The sequence below is a fragment of the Eurosta solidaginis genome, chromosome 1, assembly GCF_040869045.1.
Source record: "Eurosta solidaginis isolate ZX-2024a chromosome 1, ASM4086904v1, whole genome shotgun sequence".
NCBI lineage: Eukaryota > Metazoa > Arthropoda > Insecta > Diptera > Tephritidae > Eurosta > Eurosta solidaginis.
Genome location: NC_090319.1, coordinates 10,150,872 through 10,162,900, shown reverse-complemented (window position 1 = coordinate 10,162,900; position 12,029 = coordinate 10,150,872). Strand labels below are relative to the sequence as shown.

At 38.2% G+C, this 12,029-nt stretch overlaps 1 protein-coding gene across 2 annotated transcripts in view; it reads left to right on the top strand.

Moving 5' to 3' along the window:
* Window positions 1-1,373: 1,373 nt before the first annotated feature.
* The window catches only part of jigr1 (jing interacting gene regulatory 1), an 86,626-nt gene continuing 75,970 nt past the window's right edge, over window positions 1,374-12,029 (top strand). For both annotated transcript variants that reach the window (XM_067779494.1, XM_067779488.1), the window contains exon 1: window positions 1,374-1,921. The gene's annotated coding sequence lies outside the window, so the exon portion shown is untranslated. The remainder of the gene's footprint in view (window positions 1,922-12,029) is intronic.

The window sequence follows — 12,029 nt, the reverse complement described above, 5'->3', positions numbered from 1 at the left end:
TCCTCTTGCAAGCCGAAGTTAAAATATTTTTTTTAAATATGTATTTTCCTATTTGATTACTGATTTTATTTATAAAATTGTATGCGAGATGAGTGCTGCAACAATAAATTTAAGGACCCTTGAAGAAAAGCCCAAGAAATGTCCTAGAATGCAGATCACAGTTTGAACGAAATTTTATAAAGGAAATAAATATGTATGTAATAAAACGGGAAAATACATATATCAAAAAAAAAAAAAAAATTGTTAACTTTGGCTTACAAAGGAAAAATAATGAGCGCTTTTTTTAGAATTTGGATACTGCGCTTAATGACCGAGCCACAAGGAACTTTTTCATATAGGTGCGTTTGACGTAATCTTATGCATTACAGTAACATCGCCACAATCACGCAAGATGTTCCGTTTGTAAATAAAAAGGAACTTCAGACTTAGCAATTGAAGTTTCTTCGCCTTGCCGATTCACATACAAAATTTCGCGGAGCACTGTTGTAAACATTCTCATTATACAAAAAAATACTTCCTAACATATTTTGTGTCCTATTCTTTTGTTAATTGTGAAAAACGTTGCAAAAGTACCAAAGAAGAGGAAAAATAAATGCACATTTAATGATTGCCAACTTTTGTATGTCAGATGATTAGTGTCGCTCGATTTACGCTTCTCCATAAAAATACTAAAATCTACTAATCCTGCATAATATTTCCTTGAACGCATCTACATATCGCTCAATTACTTCAATAGTGTCATAACATAACATGACTTTTGAGTTAATAACATATAAACGTACCCAATATCATGATCTATGTTGTATAAAAAAATCTTTGTGATCAGTTAAAAATTTACCACGTGCTATAAAAATGAAAATATGCCTTTATATGCGCAACATATGACAGTTGAAATCTTTGAATGGCTCTACTGGAAAATTGTGTTTTTTGAATTATGACATTATTGAAGTAAATGAGCGATATATTAAAAAGTCTATTGTGGCTCGGCCATAACTCGTAAAATCCCAAAATGCAAATCTACATTATATATTTTGAGTATCTTTTTGTTGGTTTGAACACACCGTGCGCCGTCGTATGACTTACATATATCGTTGTTGCTTTTGCTACCATGATATGTGATTGTACGAAACTCACATTTTTGTTGGTACGTTTCGTCTTTCGTTAACATTCTGGTTTGAAAATTTTGAGGAGTAGAAATTGCCATGTACATATGTGTGTGTGCATGTGCGCAGTTGTTTTTGTATTTATTGTTGCAGGCGCGCTGTTAGTTGCCTGGAAGATGAAGCATTTAGCACATTTGTGTATTTTTTTAGAATCAGCAGGAGGCAGCAAGCAGCCGTTGTGCAAATCCATGGCGCAGAAGGAATCACTTGTGCGCGCGCCATCGAAATGAACGGTTGTGTCGTTTATTTTAAACGCTTGGAGGAACAAAGTTTTAACAGCAGAAAGGCCATGGAGGACGAGGATCTTGATGGCAAGATTGAAGCGCCTGACTAGGCGGCAATTATTTGTGTGTTTTTTGTTTGTTAATAATGGGACATATTTTTTTTGGTGATTTAACTTCGAGTGGAAAAAGTATGAATTTCCCACTAGCGTGGGTGCTTCCACAAAATAGAGAACGAACTTGATTGTGCGTATGTTTGAAAGACTTTTGTTCTGCAGTGCAAGTGCAATAATGAACTTTAGTTAACCGTTATGTGTTATTAACCTAAACGCGTGATTGTGATGAGACAGTTTTAGTTAAATTTTGAAGAACTAACGGTAAAACAGTAAACAAATTATTTTAAGTAAATATTTTGTAGAGACCGTGCAAAGTTCAAATTCAAGAAATACAATAAAAAAATTAAATAACGCGTGAAGCATTTTATGTGCCTGATATCAGTCCCGTTACCAGCTAACCTGAACAATGCTCGATTGGAAGGTAAGTTGGATAATATAAAAGAAAAGAATTCGCAGATCCTCAAGGTAAAAAAGGAGCGCGGCAAAATTTTAAACAGTAATAATTTACAACGGGGTTCTACTGCAAATACATACATACATGTCCAAAACTACCGGGAGAGGTGTCAAACGAGGCGTTGACCTCAGTATTAATAATCCGAAGTGACCCCAAGCCTCTCCGAAACCGAGGCTGAGATCCATAGTATTTATACGCAGAACAATTTTCTACATTGGCGGCCTTCGGCTGCCTTTATAAACAGTTAACCTGGCCAATGGTGTGGGATCAATATTACATCGGTGTAAAATCACTTTGCACACAGTTTTTCTCATGTTTACAACAAAATTACAACAACCACATGAAAATTGTCAACCTGAAATGCAAATATCTCCAGACAGCTAAAATTTTTCTTTTCCGACTACGGATTATAAATAGTAAGGGCGTTTGTCACCTCGCCCGAATTTGGACGCATATTTGCAGTCAATATCTATTGTAAATTATTACCAAAACCTTAAGTTGAATATGTTCGTATTACAAAGGAATCCCACCGGCCTAACTTTTAATCTGACTTTGTACTTTAGTGAAACCAGAATTAGGAAAAGATTGTACTCTCGTGCGATTTCTTATTCCAAATTTTATCTTATTTTTATTTCCAAATATGTTAGGTATCCATTAAAACAACACCGGAATATAGAAAAAGATACATACGTCCAAGTCAAAAAAGATCGCGCAATTTCTTTCTCCAAGCTTTTAATTCAATAAGTTCTTATGTCAGAGAGGACTTGATTGGGTCAGTTGGATTTTTTATGAGAATGGGGCAAAATATAGGAAAAAGAGCGCCGTATCCGAAGATTTGAAATAAAAAATGACTTCATCTGACTGAGTAAAAATATGAAAAAAAGTAAATATATACTTGTCGCAATTTAAGTAAAAATAAATAAATGTAAGGCGCGATAACCTCCGAAGAGATTTTAGGCCGAGCTTCTCTTCCAATTTGCGTCGGTCTCCTTTTTTTATTTTTTAATTGTTTCCTACAAATTGGCGGGTTGGGACTTACTTGTTTTGTGCCGACACCCAACGGCATCTGCGGGGCGGATCAGTTTTCAGTGAGAGCTTTTCATGGCAGAAATACACTCGGAGTGCATGCCAAAGACTGCCGAGGGGCGACCCCGCTTAGAAAAATTTTCTTCTAATTGAAAAACCTTATTTATAAAATTTTGATGTTGCTTTGCCCGGGGCGTGAACCCATGGCATTCGGTGTGGTAGGCGGAGCAGGCTACCAATTGTCATAATGTTAATACTGTTGTTATTGTAACCATTTGATAATTTACGCTGTGGCCTTTTCATATGGTCATAACTTCAATTGACTTTGTGGCCATTTGAAGTGGTGATAAGGTCAATTGACTTACATATGTCTCTAGAACTCTTTCTCTCGGAACCTGACCATATAGCTCTTCTCTTTTTGGAACCCTTAATATTCACGAAAAAGTTTCGAATTCTACCTTTGATTACGTCTTAAGGTACTTGTACGCTGGTCATTCCTTCACTTCCTTCTTCTCAGCATCTACATGCCAGCGCATCAGCTATCTCCTACCCTCGATTCGCCTTTGACCCGTCACCCAGATAATGGATATTTCTAGATTGTTCTAGATGTTTTCTAATTCCAGATAGTTCGTGCTATTTGAAAAGGTTGATTCCTGAACATTAAGCCTTGGCAGTTCTGAGGTATGTATTTTATTCCCGCTTCCTCGTGAAGAGAAGTAAATGCATTTTCATCAGGTGTTGCTTAACACCACGTTTTCTCCCCTTTTCCTTACACCTGTGATTTTTTATTCACCTCTAACTCTATTCTACTTTTACCTCTTGCCTCAGTTTTTTGAACCGCAAGCTGTAATCCGTTTTGGATGAGCCATAATTGGACGCTAGCTATGCTTGTGTTAGATTTGTTGCATATTTCGCTTGGCTATGTCATCCGCGAAGCCAATAACTTTTAATCCACCGGGCACCATAAGTCGCAATACGCCTCCGTACATAACGTTCCATGGCAGTGCATAGAGTAGGGAAAGACCTGTGTAACACCGCCTCTAAGATGGACCGTTTTTGTGCCAGCTGACGCTTGGCATTCGAGCAGCCGAGTTTCAAAATAACTCCGTATAACTCTTCTCAGGTACTATAATATGCCGATGCATCCGACGTGTTCAGAATTATTGCCCAATGTGCTGTGATAAAAAGCACTCTTAGCGTGCAAGGTCACGATGAGTGCCCCTAGCCATTGAGTGTCGCTTATGGCCTGCAGAGCTGCCATTTAAGCATTGGTTAATGGTGGATATCCCTTCTCTGAACCCGAACTGGTTTTTAGATGTATCACCCACCTATTCGATTTTCCTTTCAAAGCGACTTTAACTGACTCGCTCCAGAACTTTACCGACCGAGCCAAGCAGGCGTATGGTAATAACACTGACGCTTCCAGATTGTTAGGAATGTGCTCCCTAGGTTAAACAGGCATAGAACAATTTGCGCAAACGCAGGCGTCTCATGAGGCCAATTTTCAGGTATTTTAGCAGCTTGAAAGCATTTGTCCACGGTTATCTCCTCAAATAAGCAGGCAGGATAGAAATATTGAAATTCACATTAAAACTTACCCACTAATCTCTCCGTCCACTTCTAAAAATTCAATCTTTTTAAGAGTGTTCTCATATGAAATTTATTTAAGTAACAATTTTGTATTTGCTGCATAAATTTAGGTAAGTTGGTAGCTTCTATGGCCGACTAGAAGTTTTGGCAACTCATTGGCCTTTTTGTTACCTTATATCCCTTTATGACCTAGAACCTAGTATAGATGTCACAGGCAAATCCAAGTTCGAGGAGATCTCAGAGTCTCAAAAATTTGAGACCAAAATCCATTCTCAATAAGTGCCAAGTTTTATATTGTTTACCTCTTAATTACATCGTTCTCATCATTCTACAGCACATCATACCTGCTTACATACAAACACACCGTGTGACCACTTTTTGCTTAACCTAACATATTAACACAGCCACAATTGTTGTCTACTAATCGTTGACTTACTACTCCTCAAGAGTAATCTTTGGCAGCAACTCATCTTATTTGCCATGTAATCGCGCAAAGATTCTTCTTGGTTTGTCATCGACGACGGATTTGTAGCGGAATAACAACGCGTGGCGTATCTCTTTATAACCATGGCCACGGTCAAATGTTGCTAGGTTAGCTAACTGGTCTTCTATGGATCAAACTGACATACATACATACGGATGGTATTTATGAACAAAATACGACATCAGTTCCTCATTCATGAAACTGGTCTGAACTGTTCTACTAGACCATTTGGTGTAAACTTCGAGTTGACTTTGGTTGTAAATTCAGGTTTCTTGTGTTGCGTTTAAGAGCTTGCAATATTCTCAACTTTTAAATTCTTGCAAACTTGTTGTTGCTATTCCTGTTGTTGGATAACCCCCACAAATGTTGTTCCTGCCTGTTGGTGATGTTTTTGTTGATGTTGTTGTTGTTGCTGTTGATGTGGCTGTTACCGTTGTTGCTGATTTGGCCAAGGTAATTTCAGTTTGAGGTAATAAAGTGCCGTTAGCTTTTATGATTGCACTTTTCTGTTTAAAGAATTTGTAGGGTGTATGTAAGTATAAATGATGTCTATCTCTTCAATTTGTTGTTGGTTTGATGGATATTGGGACGGTTTTGACGCAGTTTACAAATAGTTTCTGCCACTTAAAAATGGTTTGACCTTTTTGTTTTTGGTAAAAAACCTCACTTTACAAGTTGCTCATCATGCCTGTCCTGATGTATGGCTCGGAATTACGGACGGTATCTAGAGAATATGAGAAGGCTTTTGGAGTGTTGGTGAAAAAAGGTTCTACGGAAGATTTATGGTATTGTCCGTGAAGCTGATGGCGAGTATCGAAGGAGGTCTAATGATGAGCTGTATGAGCTTTACGCAGATTTGAAGATAGTGTAGTGAATGAATGCCCAAAGGCTTCGCTGGCTAGGTCATGTTATGCGAATGGACGGCCATGAAAGTATTTTAGTCAACACCGCAGTTTGGCATTGCCGAAGTCAGGAAATCACCTAACACACTGAAGGTCCTGATTTCAAGTCCCGGGAAAAGCATCATCGAAAATTTAGAAAACAGTTTTTCTAAGCGGGTTCGCCCATAGGCAGTAATTTGGCAAACACTCCGAGTGTTTTTCTGACATGACAAGCTTCTCAGTGAAAATTCTTCATCTGCCTTGTCAAAAGGGTCACGACGCAATTTGGAAGAGAAGCCTTTAATTTGATGCTGTTTTCATTTCAGACTTCTTCCAAAACTTCTTTCAAGAAGTCAAACTTCTTCTAAAATTGCGCAGACTTGGAATTGACTTTACAAGTATGCTCTAGAGGACTTTTTTTCTTAGAAATCTATGCACGATCCGAATCGGTTAGGATCGATGTTGAAAAAATCGGTAAATATTCACGCACCGACTGAAAGCTCGCAGTAAATCGCAGCGATAGATAATGACTAATAGCGTTTTCTTTTCTAAAATAAATTGCTGCCTAAGTAAATGGTAAATCCTTAATAGAGTTACTCCCACCCCAGAAATTTTCAACATTTCTAGTGCATGGAAACATTGTGAATGATGACAAAGTGTGATCTCTTCTGCATAAACGTCAAAATTCCAAAGTGATTGGATCACCTGATTGGTATTTGACTATCGCTGTCTCATTCTGTATCTCTTTCTATCACCCGTTGAAGATAGGCGCCGCCATATTGAACAGCCTGTCAAAACGCTGAAAAGTAGCCATATTCAACAGCCTGTCAGGCAGTTGACAGATAAGAGATCACACTTTGTCATCATTCACAATGCATGGAAAGCACATAAATGACTACCCTGTGTATCAGCTGATTTTCACAAACGCACTGTCAATGATAATAAAAATTCATTAGCAACCCTGCAAAAACGCTCCACATCATCTGACTAGTAATTTACGGTCATTGTGCCCGGTCATTGTAGTAGTCATATTCATAGTCACATTTGCATGGGCGAGAGTAGATTCTTGACCAAATTTTCTGTTTCGTTCCTATTAATGTGATCCTGCCGTGTGGCTGTGTGCGTTTTTGGTCACACGATTTTTGAAGGGAATTATTGCTTTTATTTCAATTTTCTTCGCTAAAAATTTGTGAAGTAACGGAATAAATTGTCACGATCAGCTGGTTTAACAGGGTTACACTTCCACACCGTCATTTTATGCATGTGGTTTTTTGAAAATTTGACAGCTGCGAAATGCATACAACCACAAAAAAAATATATATTCGATTACTTGAAATCACAGTCAGTTCCCAACTTGAGAATAACTCGCTCAAGTGCTTAGCTTAAATCTGAAAGTGCGAAGTGTTTGAAATTTACGTATGTAGTACCAAACCAAAACAAAAGCAAAACTAAGTACTTAACCAAAATAATATAATACGAAATTTAACACTACACAATATTAAAAAGTAATAATAAACAAATAAAAAAAAATTGTCAACAACGCAATGGGAACTTCAAAAACTTGGAAAATTTAATAAAAGCAACATTCGCCATTGGCAATAATCGAATGAGTAATACGCATCCTTAAAATGTAAAAGCCGCCTACAAGAGTTATGATTATATTTTACAAATAATTACGCTTTTGGTAATTAGATTTGTTATGGGTGGAAAATACATCAGACAACCCACGAATCTACCAATACATACACTGAGTCATAATGCGCTAACTGCGTAGTAAAAGGGAAAATTCGAACAAATGTTTGAGAAGCTACCCAAACCAAATTGTATGTTAATACGACGAGTACATTACTATGGCCCACTTGATTTAAAAACAGCTACATACAGTCATACCCATAACAACAACAACAAAATAAATAAGGGAATATAACTTTGATACGTAGTAGAGTAACAGCGAGCTTCTATAGCGCCCGCCCTTAAAACTCGTACATCCGATTTGAAGCACGTGCAAACGCTCAGCAAATCCCAAAAACATTTGTTTGAATGTTGGGGTTCAAAGACTTCGTCACCAAATAGTTTATTGAGCTGTCTGGCCTTTTCTTGCTCGTTAAACGTAACAAATTTGGGGGAGTTGGACTGGAAATAAAAAAAAAAACATTTTTTATGGTGTTTTTTCGGTTATGCGCTTTTTGTGCGCATTTATTTATTTGCTACTTTGGCGGTTTTACAAATGAGTCATTGAATTTGTATGTAAATGTATAACAAAGACATGCATATATTGAGTCGATTGGACCACGTGTTTATTTCACTATAAGGTTTTTGGCGGTATAGGGTAAACAGGGGCATATTTGTTATATACCTCTTTCAAAAGCTTTGTAAGTAAATTAAAACATTCCTCAAGGATTTTGAAAATTTATTGTCTCGGTTTTACAAGTAAACGAATAAAAAATGTAAGGGTTTAAAGCACAACTTCAAATACTTGGAGCCTACCGACGAATATAAAGAATGGCTAAAACTCTCCTTCATAAAGAAGAAAGGGAACACATAAAACATATACGGAGACATATTATTGAATGAGAAAAGCGCAAGTGAGACACATACACGGGCAAGCCCGACGAGAGGGGGCATGAGGGGGTCATTTACCCCGGGCCTGGGCTTTGGAGGGGCCTGGGAATCTCAAAATGCTATCCAAGCTTTTTGCTTACAGAAAAAAAAAATAAATTATAAGTTGAGGCAGTTAAGCCTTTTGCAAATCGTAGCCAAGGATTGAAACAGGCACTAAACGAGTTACTTGGGCTAAATTTGACAGCGGAAACATATGGTGATGTTAATGGCGTTATTCAATACATCAGCAAGTTTGAATGTATTTTGTTTTCCTCCATTTGGCTAAAGATTTTGACAGTTATTAATGAAAGAAAAATTATTCTGCAAGCCAGGGATACTACGATCGATATTGAAGTTATAAACTTAGAAAGTTTGATCTCTGATTTAAATCTGACCAGAAATCAATGGGAAAACATTTTATGCGAATGCAAAACAGACGCCACTGGATTGGGTATCTCACCAAAGTTTCCTGACGTTCGAAAAAGGAATAGTGAAATACATTTTTATGAATGTGAAGAGAACGATACAATCAACGACGATCACGATACTGATTCCAAAAACAACACCTTTTTGGTGATAGTTGATTCGGTTATTGCAGGTATTACCGAAAGATTTGCTGTCATGAAAAATTTGAAGAACACTTTTTCTTTTTTGTGGCAATTTAGACACATGGATGAGGTTTCAATACGAGAAAATGCCGTTCAATTTGTCAGCAAATACAATTCAGACGTTTCCGAGAGTTTAGGAGATGAAATGACCCACTTGAAGCACATTTACTCAGCAAATTTTAACGAAAATCTGTCACCATTTGAATTGTTGAATGCTATCTGTGCTCTAAATCTAGCTACAATTTTTCCTAACATTTGTGTTGCTCTATGTATTTTTTGCACGATACCTGTTACGGTGCTGAACGCTCCTTCAGTGTTCTTGGAAGGATGAAGAACTTCCATTGATCGTGTTCAACTCAAGAACCATTTACAGGACTTGGCATGCTCTATATTGAAGCACCAACAGCGAGACAGCATATAAATATGTAAAACACGGTAATTTTGATTTTGAGAATTTGTTCATTTTAGTTTAGGGGCCTGTATTTTTTGCCCCCGGGCCCGGATTTTCTCTCTGCTGCCCTGGACACGGGTTAAGTAAATTAGGTTAGTAAACCCGAAAAAACCGACGACGAAGTAATGACGAATGTGGTCCATGGGAACACTGCGGTACTCATATAAAAAAAAATTGAATATTTAGAGCAGACAGAGAAAATTGTAAAGGTTTTGCAATGTAAAAAATTAGGAAACTACTAAATAGCAGAACATCAAGCGGCCGTAAAAAGTGCAGTAAACAAGACACAGCATTGGTAAAAATGGGTGAATGAACCCATCAGCGGCTTCAATAATTGCATTACCCAAAATTCATAAACCAGGCCACCACACGAATGCAATATTGAACTACCGAGAAGCACCCACATATAAACTCTCCAAGTATGTGAAGACTGCGATGAAAGGCAACCTAAAAATAGTGTATCAAAAACAAAGTTAGGTTATGTTAAACTGGCTGGTCAATAAAGACCTCACATAGACTGAATGTGTCAGGACTTACGTTATAGAATAACTCCGTCCTCTTGGTAAATACTAGAAGTTTTCTAAGACCTACCTTAATCGCTGCCTCGAGATCTGGCAACTCTGTCGCCGCTAATAGCTGAAGCCTTCACCTGGCGTTTCAAACGTTTCTTTCTGTAGCTCGCACTTCCTACATATGCTGTTACTGACGAGGCCCAACTTACAAGCATGTGACGTCAGAAGGCGGTGTCCAGTTAATATGCCCATCGTGAGCCTTAAGTCTTCTCTCTCCAGAAATATGAGCAACTTTGTGAGTCTAATATCGTAGGATTTGCACATGATCTTAGAAATTTTCCAGCCCCGTGCTTCTGTCTACGCCTATCCTGCTTGATGGATCATATGCAACTCCTGTCTCCTTTTGATTTCTCGCAAACGGATTGGGACCTATACCGTCGATTTAGCTAGTGCTGCACGCTCCTTTGCCAACTCATCGGCCTTTTCGTTATTTTCTATCCCTTTATGACACGGAACCGAGTACAAATGTATGGCTTGGCCTGAGCGAAGTTTTGCCAATGCTTCTTTGCATTCCACAACACTTCTTGATGAAGAACTGTGTGAGATTATGGCCTTAATCGCCACCTGACTATCAATATATGTATTGACGCGACTGCAGCTCAAACACGCTTCCTCCAGAATTTCTGCTGCTTCTTCGTGAAAGACGCTGCAGCAATCTGGCAGCCTGTAGGATCTACTTATTTCTTGATCGACACAGTAAAGAGGAGACCCGACACCTTGGAACCATCGGTGTGAACGTATATAGCATTATCTGCCATTTCGGCACCCTGGCGTCCGACGTTCAACCAGCAATTGTCACATAATTTTGTCTGAACATCAAAAAATTGACCAGAAAATCAACTCGGTGTCAAAAATCTCCAAAAGAGATATTTTAAACTAAAAGAATTCACGTTTTCGTCTGCTAAAAAATCCTTAGAAAATTGTAGCAGATAGCTTGTGTTTTCTTGTGATCTACTTGACGAAACGAATTTTTTCTTGAACATTTCTTGAGATTTTTTTTTTGCATAGAATTTTTCATTTCTTGGGATAGGAATATCGAGCTTTGCACCAGGCGTGAAAGAAGCCTCCCAGAAAACTATGTTTCCCATCTTCCAATGGCTTTTAGTTTTTGTACAATTAAATTTTATAAATTCTTTATTTTAGAGCTTGCGCCGCAAGATCAAAGTGTTATAATGGATAATGAGTATGCTTGTAACTGGTTAGTGAAATATTCTAAAGACATAGTTTAAAATTTTTATCCCAAAGTGGGGTTTTTCAAAGCAAAATAAGGTGACTCAACACGCAGCCAATACCTTAGAGCACCCAGTGCTCGCCCCCAATGAATACATACAAGGTGTAACAGGTACATAGCGACCTCTCTCTCTAAAATAACGCACATTCCACTTAAATAAATAATATAATTATAACAAAAAAAAACTGTTCGCCCGTTGAATCACCAAAGCTTAGACAACATTTTTTTATGTATATTTTGCCAGACATTATTATTGCTTCGGAAATCACGAAATCAGTGGACAGGGTCACGCCGCAGGGAGGGGTGCTATCACTTCTGCTGAGGACGCTGGTCATCAACCAACTGCTCAGGCGATTCGATGAGGGACCCGTAAAACTTACGGCTTACGCAGATGACGTTGCAATTGTCATAAGTGGAAAGTGCCTTCCAACGATTAGTTCTATGATGGATCGGGCGCTTCGGGATATTCATGCCTGGGCATCTAATGTCGGGTTGAAAGTCAACGCGGAGAATACGGATATGGTATTGTTTACAAAGAGGTACAAGGTCCCACACTGGACCAGGCCTAAGTTAGGAGGGGTCACCTTACAGGAGAAACCTTGCACAAAATATCTAGGAATCATCCTAAACA